This window comes from Aethalodelphis obliquidens, unplaced genomic scaffold (genome assembly GCF_003676395.1).
Source record: "Aethalodelphis obliquidens isolate GAN/ISIS:26980383/991018 unplaced genomic scaffold, ASM367639v1 scaffold30, whole genome shotgun sequence".
Classification (NCBI taxonomy): domain Eukaryota; kingdom Metazoa; phylum Chordata; class Mammalia; order Artiodactyla; family Delphinidae; genus Aethalodelphis; species Aethalodelphis obliquidens.
Window position 1 is genome coordinate 4601691 of NW_020837974.1, and position 14854 is coordinate 4616544.

The 14854-nt window shown below is 42.7% G+C and overlaps 1 pseudogene; it reads right to left on the bottom strand.

Moving 5' to 3' along the window:
* Window positions 1-13022: 13022 nt before the first annotated feature.
* On the bottom strand, window positions 13023-13525 carry LOC113630414 (60S ribosomal protein L22-like 1 pseudogene; annotated as a pseudogene).
* Between the last annotated feature and the right edge of the window lie 1329 nt (window positions 13526-14854).

The following is a 14854-nucleotide window of genomic DNA, read 5'->3' on the forward strand; positions in this document are numbered from 1 at the left end:
GGTGCAGGTGTCAGCCTCCTTCAACTCTGGTGGCAACCCCCAGAGTCAGGCTTTGTCTTCAAAGTTTGCAGGTAAACAGAGTATTTTCCTTTAGGAAGTGCCTGCGGTTGCTTTTTTAACGTTAAACACAAACACACCCTTGAAAAAATTTAGGCTAAGTGAAATAAACCAGACTCAAAAGGACACCTATTGTATGATTCCATTTAGATTGTGGAACCTACTGTAGTCAGATTCATAGAGACGGAATATAGAAGGGTGGGTGCCAGGGGCTGGGGATGGGGGATGGACAGAGTTTCCGTTTGGGAAGATGACAAAGTTCTGGAGATGGTTGGTGGTGATGGTTGCACGACAATGTGAATGTACTTAATGCCACTGAAGTGCGCACTTAAAAATGGTTAAAATGGTAAATTTTATGTTTTGGATATTTTGTCACAATAAAAGAAAAGTTCACACAAACACACATGCAAACACACACACACACACACACACACACAGTGCGTTAGCCAGTATGAAGCTCTATGTTCAGGGGCCTCTGCAGGAAGACTGCGGGGGTTGCTGGCATTCAGACCAGGATCTGGATCCTGCCTCCACCACTTACTTACTCCTGGGTGACCCTGGCAAGGCACCTAACCTCTGTCCCTCAGCTGTCTTCGTTACGGCGTTGGTCATGTTCCCGTCCTTAGGCCATTGTGGAGGACCTTGGGTGCTAAAGCATGCAGAGTACTTTGTCTGAACTTGGCACATGCTAGACGCCCAACCAGCAGCAGAGACAATTGGGAGTAGAGTCACCGTCTGCTTGAGAGCTTAAATGCCTTTAAATACTAGGAAATCAGAGTTTTACTAGCTAGCTCTAATAGTGTTAAGACTTCTTTTTCAAACTTTCTACTAGCAAACCGGTTAAAATGAGATCAAAAACTAATTTTCAGTCTCATAGCTGCTAATCCCACATGCAGAAATGTCCTCAATACTATGTGTGTACATTGGGGTCACCAGGAAGCATTGTTCTACTGCCAAAGTTCAGATCCGGTTACTATTGGCATGATTGTTGGTGGTTAAAGGGAAAATACTATGAGGGGAAGGTTCGTGACGAATAGTCAGGGATGAGAATCAGAAGTATGTGAAATAAGTAAAGTCTGTTAGAAATATTTAAAAGGTAAAAATAAAAAGGTTATGTACTCAGTCAACCAACAATGTCTGGGTGCTTACTAGCCTAAGTGTGTGGGTTTTCATGGCGGGCTGCCTGGGCAGGTGGCCCAGCCTCACCCCTTCCCAGCCATGGCCAACTTCAGTGTTGGAGATCACAGTCAACTCTTAAATGGTCTTTTTTTCGGCTGCGTTGGGTCTTCGTTGTGGTGAGCGGGCTTCTCATCACGGTGGCTTCTCTTGTTGCGGAGCACGGGCTCTAGGCGCGCAGGCTTCAGTAGTTGCGGCATGTGGGCTCAGTAGTTGTGGCTCACGGGCTCTAGAGCGCAGGCTCAGTAGTTGTGGCTCACGGGCTTAGTTGTTCCGCAGCCTGTGGGATCTTCCCAGACCAGGGCTTGAACCCGTGTCCCCTTCATTGGCAGGTGGATTCTTAACCACTGCGCCACCAGGGAAATCCCTCATAAATGGTCTTGAAGAAAGTCTGCTGAATTTATTTGGACAGAACTTTGAGGCCTGCTGGGAGACCCCAGAACTACTCTGTCTTTTGGCCGCACCATGCAACATGGGGGACCTTGGTTCCCCACGCAGGGATCGAACCCGTTCCCCCTGCAGTGGAAGCGTAGAGTCTTAACCACTGAACTGCCAGGGAAGTCCCACATAAAAACTGCTTTAGGGACTTCCCTGTGGGCCAATGGTTAAGACTCTGCTTCCGATGCAGGGGACGCAGGTTTGATCCCCGGCTGGGGAACTAAGATACCACATGCCACATGGTGCGGCCAAAAGCATTTAAAAAAAAACAACAACCCAGAAACTACTTTAAACAGCATTTGTGTTTTTGGCCAAGTTTTTAGTGTCCCTACTTTCTGCTTGCTAGAGTTTGGGCTCCTCAGCTTTCTTTTTTCTTTTTAATAAACTTATTTATTTATTTTCGGCTGTGTTGGGTCTTTGTTGCTGTGCGCAGGCTTTCTCTAGTTGCGGCGAGCAGGGGCTACTCTTCATTGTGGTGCGCGGGCTTCTCACTGTGGTGGCTTCTCTTGTTGCGGAGCACGGGCTCTAGGCGCACAGGCTCAGTAGTTGTGGTGCATGGGCTTAGTTGCTCCACGGCATGTGGGATCTTCCTGGACCAGGGATGGAACCCGTGTCCCCTGCATTGGGCGGCCGATTCTTAACCCCTGGACCACCAGGGAAGTCCCAGTACTTCATTCTTTTTTATGGTTGAATAATATTCTATTGCATGGACATAGCCAAATTTGTTCTCCTGTTCATTAGTTGATGCACATCTGGGCTGTTTTCAGCCAGCCTGCTGGACCATACTGGCCCTTGGGACCATGCTAGAATGGCGGATTATCAGTCCAACTGCCCCCCCCCCACCTTGCATCATTTTCCTCTTTACATGCCAGAACAGTGGACATATATGAAATTCAATAAGTGAAATTGAATTTCAGTGACATTCCTAGATCTGGAGTTTGTAAATTATTACCCTTTGGAGACTTCTATTCTCCTAGGATCCATTTTTGTATTTGACATTTGGAAGACTTTGTTTTCTTTTTAATGTCAGAAAATTATATAAGGTCACGGTCACTTTAGTCAGCTCTCTAGTGTTTTCTTCTAAACCATGCAAAATGTTTGTTTTATTTGGAGCGCTAACTTCAGTTTCATAAACTGTACCAGTGGTTCTTGAGCTTGACGCATCCTAAGAACCACTGAAGATGCTTAATACAAGGGCAGACGGCCAGATCCTATCTCCAGATAACCCAATTTAGAAGGGTTGGATGGGCCCCAGAATCTGCATCTTTTTATGCATACCAGGTGATTTATAGATTATAATTTGTGAAACTGTGGCAGATACAGATGTCCTGAGTTATCCAATAAAAATCTATCAGATTAGATGATGGAACTTTTTTTGACATACAAGCTGAAAGATATGTTTAAAATAATTCATTAAAGTCCCAAAGAGTTCATCGCCGTAAGATATATGTTAAGTGAAAATGGAAGAAATATTTTAAAATGTTTGATGAAAGTGGGTATTTTTAATCCAGAGGAACTTTATATCTGTCCCCATATGAGTTTTTTAACTTTGGAAAAATAATAATTCTAAATTCATGGGAAGTTACCAAAATGTCCAGGGAGGTGCCCTATACCCTTCATCCAGTTTTGCCCAGTGGTAACATCTTGCATGACTATAGTAATATAATATGTTATTATACAGATAGTAACATCTGTGTAGATAATGTAACATATAATAACTAGGACATTGACATTGATAAAATCTACAGAACTGATTCAGATTCCGCCAGTTTTACTCATTTGTGTGTGTGCCTGTATGCAATTTTATCGCACACATAGATTTATGTAAACACCATCACAATTAAGAGGCAGGACGGTTCCATCACACAAGGGTCCCTTGTGATATCTCTTTCTAGCCACACTTGCTTTTCTTCCTGCCCCCCATGGTTAGGCAACCACTAGTACTAATCTGCTTTCTGTCTCTATGATGGAATCATACAGTATGTAACTTTTTGACATTGGCTTTTTTAACTCAGCATAATTCCCTGGAGACTCATCCAAGTTGTTGCATCGTATTAGCCATTTACTTCTTTATTGATGCATAATACTCCACGGTATAGATAACTCACAGTTTGTGTAACCATTCACCTGTTCTAGGACAATTTTATTGTTTCCACTTTGAGTTACTACAAATAGAGCTGCCATGAACATTCATGCACAGGTTTTGTGTGAACATAGATTTCCATTTTGCTGGGATAAATGCCATATGGTCAGTACATATTTAGTTTTGTAAGAAACCACCAGACTGTTTCCCAGAGAGGCTATATTATTTTATATTCCTACCAGCAATGGATGTGTGATCTGGTTTCTCCACATCATCACCAGCATTTGGTATTGTCACTATTTTTAATTTTAACCATTCTGACAAATGCATAGTGATATCTCATTGTGGTCTTAATTTGCATTTCCCTAACGGCTAATGAAGTTGAACATCTTTTCATGTGCTTGTTCGCTATCTCTATATTCATTTCAGTGAAATATCTATGCATGTCTTTTGCCCATTTTAAAATCAGATTTCTTTTTCTTTTTGTTGTTTTCACCGAGCCGTGTGGCTTGTGGGATCTTAGTTCCCCCACCAGGGATTGAACCCAGGCCAAAGCAGTGAAAGGGCTGAGTCCTAACCGCTGGACGGCCAGGGAATTACCCTAGATTTCTTGTTTATTTTTATTGTATAGAGTGTTTTTACTGTTGGATTTTGAGAGACATTTATGTATTCTAGATATTCCATTGAAAACATTTTTATCATCTTTTCTGACTCCAGAGGTAATGCGTGCTCATTATTTTAAAATTCCAGCACTTCTGAAATATATAACATAGAATGTGAACGTTCTCTGTTATTCTAGCACATATGTATCCATATTAACTGATATCAGAGGATTTTTTTGCTTTTGCATGTACTATAAACCGATTCGCATAAATAGTTTTTTTTTAAACCAAAATGAGATGAATGCAAACTGCTGTAAAACTGCTTTTTTCCCCCCTCCGTTTCATAACGTATCCTGGACATCTTTTCACATGGTTGGTAGAGACCTACCTCATACCTTTTAACATCTGCATAGTAATTCAGTAGTACATGAGACTTCAGAACTACGATGAAAGCATTCACTTGAAAGCCAGGAAAGTTCCCATTGTATTTTGTTTCATTTATGTTGGGGAGTTATCGTCCTGAAGCATAGGGTTGTTTAGTACCTTAGAAGCCAAGACACCTCACAGGTTTCCCTGAGCTCATGCTTGAAACTGAGATATTAGTCGTGTGGACCAATGGTCTGTTAAGTTTTTATCGAGTTTTCTTAAGAGCCTGTGACCCTCCTCGCCCCCAGTTTTTTTTCCTGGGAGCCTCTGATTCTGGTGTGGATTCAGCAGCAGGAAAACCCATAACATTCCTGGGTGAGAAGCTAAAACCAGCCCTGGGAACAGAGCTCCGGGATCTTTTCTTTGTTGCTTTGTGGAAATTGATCTGATGTTTGGCACAAAAGCTTCTTCCTCTCCTTCTGATGTAGATTAAAAGTCAAGCCCTAACAGTGCCTCCCAGGTCCTGTGTCATCTGTGCCCGGTTCTTTCCTGACCTCCTCTCCTGCCTCATGTGTCACTGATTCCAGCTGCAGCAGCCTCTGTGTCTGTCCCCCAAAGCCTCGTTCTTTGACCTGCTTCCCACCCCCTCACCCCATTCAAGTCTTGCTCCTTAAAAAAAAAAAATTAGGTACTTTAGTTAAGTGTAGTATGTTTATCAAGGCAGGTCAGTGGTATGATTTCCCAGTTTACACTTATTTTCAACAGAAAGGTTCGGGGAAATGTTTCAACAGTGTAAGACATAGCTCTTGACTATCCAGAATCTTCACCACCCTTTATTCTGGATAACAGAAGGATATAAATAAAGTGATCTCTCTCTTTTTTTTTTAATTAATTAATTAATTAATTTATTTATTTTTGGCTGTGTTGGGTCTTTGTTGCTGCGCGCAGGCTTCTCTAGTTGTGGTGAGCGGGGGCTACTCTTCTTTGCGGTGCACTGGCTTCTCATTGCGGTGGCTTCTCTTGTTGCGGAGCATGGGCTCTAGGTGCTTGGGCTTCAGTAGTTGCGGCACGTGGGCTCCGTAGTTGCGCAGCATGGGCTGTAGAGCTCACAGCCTTCAGTAGTTGTGGCGCACGGGCTTAGTTGCTCTGCAGCATGTGGGATCTTCCCGGTCCAGGGCTGGAACCTGTGTCCCCTGCATTGGCAGGTGGATTCTTAACCACTGCGCCACGAGGGAAGTCCCCTGCTCTCTTTTTAAAAAATTGTTTTTAAGTTTTAGTTTTAGTTTTTTTGGTCACGCCGCCACATGGCTTGTGGGATCTTATTTCCCCCGACCAGGGATGGAACCTGCGGGCTCGGCAGTGAGAGCGCTGAGTCGTAACCACCGGACCGCCAGGGAATTCCCTCAAGTGATCTTCTTTGCACAGATATCCTCCCCTCAATAATTTGTAATGCCATTCTATCTCTCAAGAGCAGCTAAAAATTCTATCAATTGAATATGAATAGCAGTATGAACAAACTCTGACTGCCCTCCTTAAAATGGCAATCTCGTTCACAAATTTCCTTTCTCCACAGCCCTTATTATTAGAATGTTTTTAATTGTGGTAAAACACACTTAACACACAATTTACCATTTTAACCAGTTTCCGGCATCCAATTCAGCGGCATTAAGTGCACTTACATTGCTGTGCAGCCATCACCACCGTCCATTTCCAGAACTCATTTCATCTTCCCAAACTGAGACTCTGTCCCCATTACACACTAACTCCCCTCCCCCTCCCCCAGCCCCGGGCCCCACCCTCTACTTTCTGTCTCTATGGATCTGGCTCCTCCAGGGACCTTATAGAAGTGGGATCACACAGTATTTGTCCTTTCGCGTCTGGTTTATTTCACTTAGCGTGATGTCCTCGAGGTTCGTCCACGTTGTAGCAGGTGTCAGAATTTCCTTCCTTTCTAAGGCTGAGGAGTGTCTGTTGGATGGATGGACGCATTGTGTTTATCCATTCATCCATCCATGGGTACTTGGGTTGCTACCATTTTTCGGCTGCTGTGAATAATGCCTTGTCTTTTCATATAGAGTAAAATTATGTTCCATGAGTGCAGGGATTGTTGTGTGTTTTGATCATCGACGTATTTCATATGCTTAAAACAGAGTCTGGCACACAGTAGGTGCTCAACAAATATTCACCGGATGAATGAATGAATGAATGTGCTCCTCGTTGCTGTTTTTGGGGGTCTGTGTTCAATGGGATCTCCAGTCATCATACTTTAGAGGTTCTAGGTCCATCTGGCCAGCACTTACCAGGTCCCTGCCCCTGCTCATTGGTTTGTTCATTCATTCATTCATATTTATTCTGCTTCTGCTGTGTGCTGGCCGCTGGGCCAGGCATGGGACACATAGTGAGCAAAACCAGGCCTAGTAACTGATTTTCTGGGCTCTAACTGGGGACGCACAGACATTGGTCAGATAATCGCACAGACTACTTCTTGTTAAAGAGAGCCGTGGAAAGGCATTTCTCCTCCACTCCCTTTTCACTGCATCCAAGTGGCCCACTTTTTTTTTTTTACTGTTGAGTTTTGAAAATTATATATTCTCAGTACGAGTCCTTTGTTGGCTATGTGATTTGCAAATAATTTTTCCCAGTCTGTGAGATGTCTCCTCATAGCCTTATCAGGGTCTTTTGCAGAGCAAATCTTTTTAGTTTTAATGAGGTTCAATGTACCCATTTTTCCCTTTAGGGATATGGGATGCTTTTTTTTTATTGTCATAAAACATGACACAAAATTTACTATCAGTGGCCACTTAGTACATTCAGGATGTTGCGCAACCATCGCTACTGTCTAGTTCCAGACGTTTTCATCACTCCAGGAGGAAACTCCAGGCTCATTCCCTCCTCCGCACAGCCCCAGTTTTCTATCTCTATGGATTTGCCGACTCTGGACATTGCACAGATAAATGGAGTCATATAACATGTGGCCTTTTGTGCCTGGCTTCTTTCACTTAGCACGGTATTTTCAGATGATAGATTTTTGGGATCAGACTCGTGGCTCTACAATGACAGTCTGCGTTCCTTTTGGGTCCTCCATCAGCCTAACGTCCATGGTCTCAGTGCTTCCGGCCCCGGCCTCTCGTCTGACCCAACCGCCAATCCCTGCCCAGCGCCCCGTTCTCCGGTCCTCTCCAGGGAACAGCCTGGTGTTTTCTGGACCTCGGTGCTCAGCGGCTTCCTCTCCCTCCACCTCCACACCCTCTTCCCAGCTGATAGCTACCATTCTGGCTCTCTGGGCACTTGCGGTCCAGACATTTAGCTCTGTCCTGGGCATCTCTGCAGGGTTCCAGCACTGGCCTCACCTCGATGCCACAACAAAAGCCTGTCCCTTCTCCTGTTCTCCCTTCATCGTCCAATGTGTGGGTCCTGACTTCTACTTTTCCTGTCCTCAGACCCCCATAATCACTTACACCCAGAGAATGGATAAGGAAAGGGACTTCGGAGTCAGACCTCCTGGTTCTGGGTCTTTCATTCATTGGCCTAATACCCTTGGACGAGCCACTCAACCTCACTAAGCCTGTGAAATGAGTTGATAACACCTGTCTCGTGGTCATTGTGGGGATTACCTGGGCTGGCACTTGGCCATTGCAGAGAGAATGGTTGATGGTTGCGGCAGATTGTATTTCACAAAGATGGCCACAACAAGAACTCCTGTCCCACATGCCCTTCTAGAACCTTGTCACCCCATCAAGAGATGGAGTGCAAATCACCCCCACTCCTTGAATCTGGGCAAATTTATGACTCACTTGTAACTAATGTGACATATGTCACTAAATGACTTCCAAGGCTGGGTCATAAAAGGCTATTCAGCTCTTGCCTTGTTCACTGGAACACTTGTGTTTGGGGCACTGAGTTGACATCATGTCAAAGACCTTACATGAGGCCACCATACTGTGAGGAAGCACAGACCACACCTAGGTGTTCTGGCTGTCAGCCCCAGCTGAGGTCCTGGCTGAAAACGGGCGTCAGTTGCCAAACAGTGAGTGAAGATGCCTCCAGATGCTTCCAGCCCCCAGCCATCCAATTGCCCCCCACGCCTCCCAGCCTTTGAATCGTCCCAGCTGAAGCCTCAGACACCAACGAGGAGGGACAAGCCATCCTTGCTGTGCCCAGTGTTAATTCCACACCCACAAAATCCATCAACATAACAGAAGGGTTGTTTTATGCCTCTAGGTTTGGGGCTGGCTTGTTACACAGCAGTAGTAACTAGAACAAGGATAAAGATGCTGTCTTGCCGAATCTCTCTCTTTTTATATCTGAATCTGACCACTTCTCCCTGTCCATCTCCACTTCTACCATCAGAGCTTGGACCCTTGTCTTTGACCAGCATCGAATTCCAAACTTGTCTTTCTGCCTCCTGTCTCGACCCTCTAAACCTCCCTCTCCCACACACATCTTTCTAAAACGCAAATATGTCCCAATTACCTTCCCCAATCCTTCCCCAAGTAATGACTCCCAGGCATCTCTCATAAAAGTCTAGAGCGATTAATCACAACATTGAAAGGTTCAGAGTGTAGCGTACCTCACTATAAAGAGGTACTTTACCTTTATCCCAGCCCACTCTGATTCTGCCTGGAAAAAAAAAAAGATAAAGAACGTGATGCTGCTCAGAGCATTTGATATTTTTGGAAACAGAAAGTAAGTTCTTTACTTGGGAAACATGTAAGTACTCTGAGTTTACCCATCCTTGAAAAATTATCTTAAAACCCTTCAGACCCTGAGAATTCCAGATAGACAGGTAAAAAATGATATACTCTTGAGTTAGTTATTTAACTGCATGTGGAAAAATTAAATATAATTTAGTCTTATGTGCTTTTCAACCACACAACGTTTCTTAGGTGGATCAACAATGAAAACAAGGGTCTGGCCAGGGATGCTGGGTGCAGGAGGCCCAGGTGAGCAGACCCAGGCATTCAGGGTCCTTACTGATAAAAAAAAAAAATCTGCCCCATGGGACTCGACAATCCAACATCTCCCCCAAATTTACCTTTTAAGTGTCGGCAAACAGAACAGATAAAACTTTGAACTTAAAATGGGATGCTTGCTTTTTGGCAAATGCATTTTAAAGGCTGTTGCTCTTCAGAGGTTGTTTTTAACTGACCCTTTGGAATATGAGGCTGCACTAGGTGTACCTTCAACTCGTAGCTGTTTCAGAAATTCAAATTGGGAGGGCTTCATTCCTGGTTACTTCCACGGTATGTGGTCAAGATCATTTGGGAAATGTAGTAAAATTTCATAGTTAAGTGAGCAAATGAAAAAACCCTTTCCAGAGGGGGAACATGGAAATAACTTTTAAAAATGCCCTTTGTCTTTTAACCATGAAGTTTTGCCTTGACTGTGGCCGCTTGCCACCGTCTTTTTTAGAGCTAAGGTCTCTCTATAAAGCCTAAAATTCTTCTGTTGAAAGGCACTTCCTTCTGCTACTTTATCACCTTCCTGGTTTTGTCTAATCTCACCCAGATTACGGTCGTATTTCTTGGCTTTTTAAAATACGCACATTAAAATTTCAAACACAGAGTCTTTGTTCTGCAGTCTTGACTTTTCGTGCACCCTTAGACGTATTTTGGGTCTCTTACAGAGAAGAATGTTTTGCTTTAAATAGTCTTATGTCTTTAAACCTACTTTGTCATGTCCAACTTCTAAAATTTTCATGCATTCTGATGAGGTATTCTATTTAGAGAGTATTTTGTTTTAATTAAGCCCATCTTAAGAGACATTTGGTTTTTGCCAAGAATGTGCTTTCTCCCTTACAAATCAGTTATATTTATAACATTCATAAACTAAGTCATAGCAAAGGCAAAATTTTAGCTGCACTGTGACTGTGTCTTCTAAGTTCATGGGGAATTAAAGAGAATAAGACGGGTTAAGACGAAACATGATAGCAAACCAAGACACTGTAAACACACACGGACTTTATCTTCCATAATTTTTTTCTTCTGAAATGCTGGGTTTTAAAATTGTTTTATAGAACAATTTCTCATCTCTGAAAAGAATGCGGAGGGTAGGTTGTTATATTTGTGAGCAAATTGTGGGAAAAGCTACGCTAGAAACTCTTAATTCTTCCTTTGTTCAATTAGGCTGCATTTAAAAATTCAAGTTTATTTTTTCCTGAATATGACAACGTACATCCACATAATAGAATATATAGAAAATACAGAAAAATAGAGACATGAAAATTAAAGTCATCTGTCTCTCTCCTTTTTTTTAGATTTTTTTTAAAAATATTTATTTATTTATTTGGTTGCACCAGGTCTTAGTTGCGGCAGGCGGGCTCCTTAGTTGTGGCACGCGAACTCTTAGTTGCAGCATGTGGGATCTAGTTCCCTGACCAGGGATCAATCCCAGGCCCCCTGCATTGGGAGCATGGAGTCTTAGCCACTGTGCCACCAGGGAAGACCCTAAAGTCATCTATCTCTTATCAAGAGGCAACCAATATTACTATTTTGTTCTATTTTGTTGGTAATATTTCGTATATAACTTTTTTTCTTATGTGGTTAGGATCATATCATATATGTATGTTTTTTATCCTGCTTTTTTTATTGTGGTAAAAAATGCACATAACAAAATCTACCATTTTTTAAACATCTTTATTGGAGTATAATTGCTTTATAGTGTTCTGTTGGTTTCTGCTGTATAACAAAGTGAATCAGCTATATGCATACATATATCCCCATGTCCCCTCCCTCTTGCACCTCCCTCCCACCCTCCTTATCCCACCCCTCTAGGTGGTCGCAAAGCACCGAGCTGATCTCCCCGTGCTATGCACCTGCTTCCCACTAGCTATCTATTTTACATTTGGTAGTGTGTATATGTCCATGCTACTCTCTCACTTTGTCCCAGCTTACCCTTCCCCCTCCCCGTGTCCTCAAGTCCATTCTCTATGTCTGCGTCTTTATTCCTGTCCTGCCCCTAGGTTCATCAGAACCATTTTTTTTTTTTTAGACTCCATATATATGTGTTAGCATATGGTATTTGTTTTTCTCTTTCTGACTTACTTCCTTCTGTATGACAGACTCTAGGTCCATCCACCTCACTACAAATAACTCAATTTCATTTCTTTTTATGGCTGAGTAATCTTCCATTGTATATATGTGCCACATCTTCTTTATCCATTCACCTGTCGATGGACACTTAGGTTGCTTCCATGTCCTGGCTGTTGTAAATAGTGCTGGAATGAACATTGTTTAACCATTTTAAAACGTACAGTTCAGTAGCATGAAGTCCATTTACATTTTCGCACAACCATCACTGTCATCCGTCTTGAGAACTTTTTCATTTTCCCAAACTGCAACTTGGTACCCATTAAATAATAACTCACCATTCTCCCTTCCTTTCAGCCCCTGGCAACTACCATTCTACTTTTTGTCTCTATGAATCTGTCTCTACGTTATCCTGCTTTTTTGAACAATATTATATCATAAGCATTTTCCCGTATTATTAGGATCATTTAATGACTGCTTACTATTCCATTGTATGGATTTGTGTAATGATTTACTGAACTGTAGCCCTACTGTTGGTCTTCTAGGCTTTTTCTACTTTTCCATTATAAATAATACTTTGATTAGCATTGGGGACATAAAACATTATCCGTTCTTCTGTGTTTTTTAGGATCGAGTCCTAGAAGGGGAAATTATGGGGTGAAAGTGTGTGAACGTTTTTTTTGTTTTTTGGGTTTTTTTCCGAGAATTTAAATATTTTATTATATGAAGTTACACCCAAAATTGTGCTTCATTTTTTCACTCTATACTTTAACTCAAGGACGTTTGTGAAAGTAGCACACTTCAGAAATCCTGGAAGAAATTCCACCAGCTATAGGCTATTTAAATACTGCTTACAGAAAGTATTAAAAAAAAAACAACAACAGAGGAGTACAAAAGAACTTATTTACAAAACAGAAGTAGAGCAACAGATGTAGAAAACAAACTTATGGTTACCAGGGGATAAGGGTGGGGGGGCGGGGGGGTGGATAAACTGGGAGATTGGGACTGACATGTACATACTACTATACATGAAACAGATAACTAATAAGAACCTGCTGTATAGCGCAGGGAACTCTACTCAATACTCTGTAATGGCCTATATGGGAAAAGAATCTTAAAAAAGAAAAGGAGTGCATGTGTGTAACTGATTCACTTTGCTGTATACCCAAAACTAACACAACATTGTAAATCAACCACACCCCAATAAAATTTTTTTTAAAGTATTAAAGCAAAGCCAGGATCCACTTAAATCAAAGAGATGAAGGCTTAACATACAGAGTAATGTTTTTCATTCACTGATAAACTAAAGGTCCATTTCAAGATGTTTCTCTCGTATATGTGATTGGTTTTGTTAGCAAGCAAAGCCCTGAAAGGGACGGCTTCGTCTAGTCCTCAGACTCGGATCCATCTTCATCTTGACTAATCTGGAAGTAACGAAGTTCATCAGTCTCCTTGTCGGATGCGACCACACGGAGCCAATCACGAAGATTGTTCTTTTGAAGGTATTTCTTGGGAAGGTGTTTCAAATACCTTTTAGAGAACTGTTTCTCAGAAACAACTGTGATTTTATTCTTGAAGCGTTCAACGGGAACGACATTCCCAAGATTTCCAGTTTTTCCATTCACTTTAACCTTCTCCCGTAGAAACTGTTCAAAATTTCCAGAATCAGAAATTCCATCTTCTACTGGATGAGTAAGGTCCAAATTAAACTTCCAGGTTAACTTCTTAGGCTTCTTGTCTTTCCTCACCGCCATCTTGCACGCCGGCGGCGCGATCAGAGCGGGTGTGAACGTTTGAAAGTCTTTCTAAAATATAAATTTATTTATTTATTTTTGGCTGCGTTGGGTCTCTGTTGCTGCGCGCGGGCTTTCTCTAGTTGCGGCGAGCGGGGGCTGCTCTTTGTTGCAGTGCGCGGGCTTCTCATTGCAGTGTCTTCTCTTGCTGCGGAGCACGGGCTCTAGGCGCATGGGCTTCAGTAGTTGTGGCAGTGGGCTCAGTAGTTGTGGCTCCTGGGCTCTAGAGCGCAGGCTCAGTAGTTGTGGCGCACGGGTTTAGTTGCTCTGCGGCATGTGGGATCTTCCTGGACCAGGGCTTGAACCCATGTCCCCTTCACTAGCAGGCGGATTCTTAACCACCACGCCACTAGGCAAGCCTCTGAAAGGCTTTTAAAATATATCGTCAATTTACTCTTCCTACAGGGTTTTACCCATTCATACGTGCCTTCCTCAGCACAGGTAAATCTCTCTCTCTCTCTCTTTTTTCTTTTTTGCTAATTGAGTTGCTGGTAAGATTCAATGTATTTATTTATATTTTAAATAATTTATCATCTCTTGCAAATGGGCTGTTTGTATTCAGCTTAATAATCTAGGGTCGAAACTGCAGTGAAAGCTAAGCTTGCTGAGATATAGCCACTCTTCTGAAAAATTCTACAGGGACACTGACTTTCGGGGTGTACTGCTGAGTTTCTGGGGTGCACGTCACCTGTCCTTCATGTCAGATTTCAAATCTCGCGTAGGATTTTTTTTCTGCTTTCTAGCAAATTTCTGAGCTGCCCTCCAGTGCACCTTGGAGAGGTGGAAAGGGACCTCCCAAAGGGGCTAGGACGTGGGTCCTAAGCTGTGTGATGGTGGGCAACGAATCACCTCTCTGGGCCTCCCCGCCCACTCCGAGGGCTCGCCTAGCTCTCAAACCCACAGGAATAATGACACACACTTAAGGCCTCCAGGGTTGGGCGAGCTCCAACAAGGAAAGTATTTGGCACACAGTAAATGCTGAGTTCCGACCTGGTGATTCCTATTTGATAGTTGTGTAAGCAGAAGGTGATACAATAGTAACGTTTGTTCCTCTCTCTTATAAACCGATTCTCAAGAGGGAGGTAGTATATGCTGACAACTAGACCACCTGTTTTATTGATTGAAGAATGTCAGCGAGGACCCTGGCTCTACATTCTAGAGCCATTCCATTCTAGAAATGTTCACATCAGGGTGTCTCCTATTTTTTTCATAATAGTTAATACATGCCAGGCACATAATGTAAATGATCTGTAATCTTAGGAACAACTCTGAAAGCAGGTATTACTGTCTCTCGTTGATAAACCAAGAAGC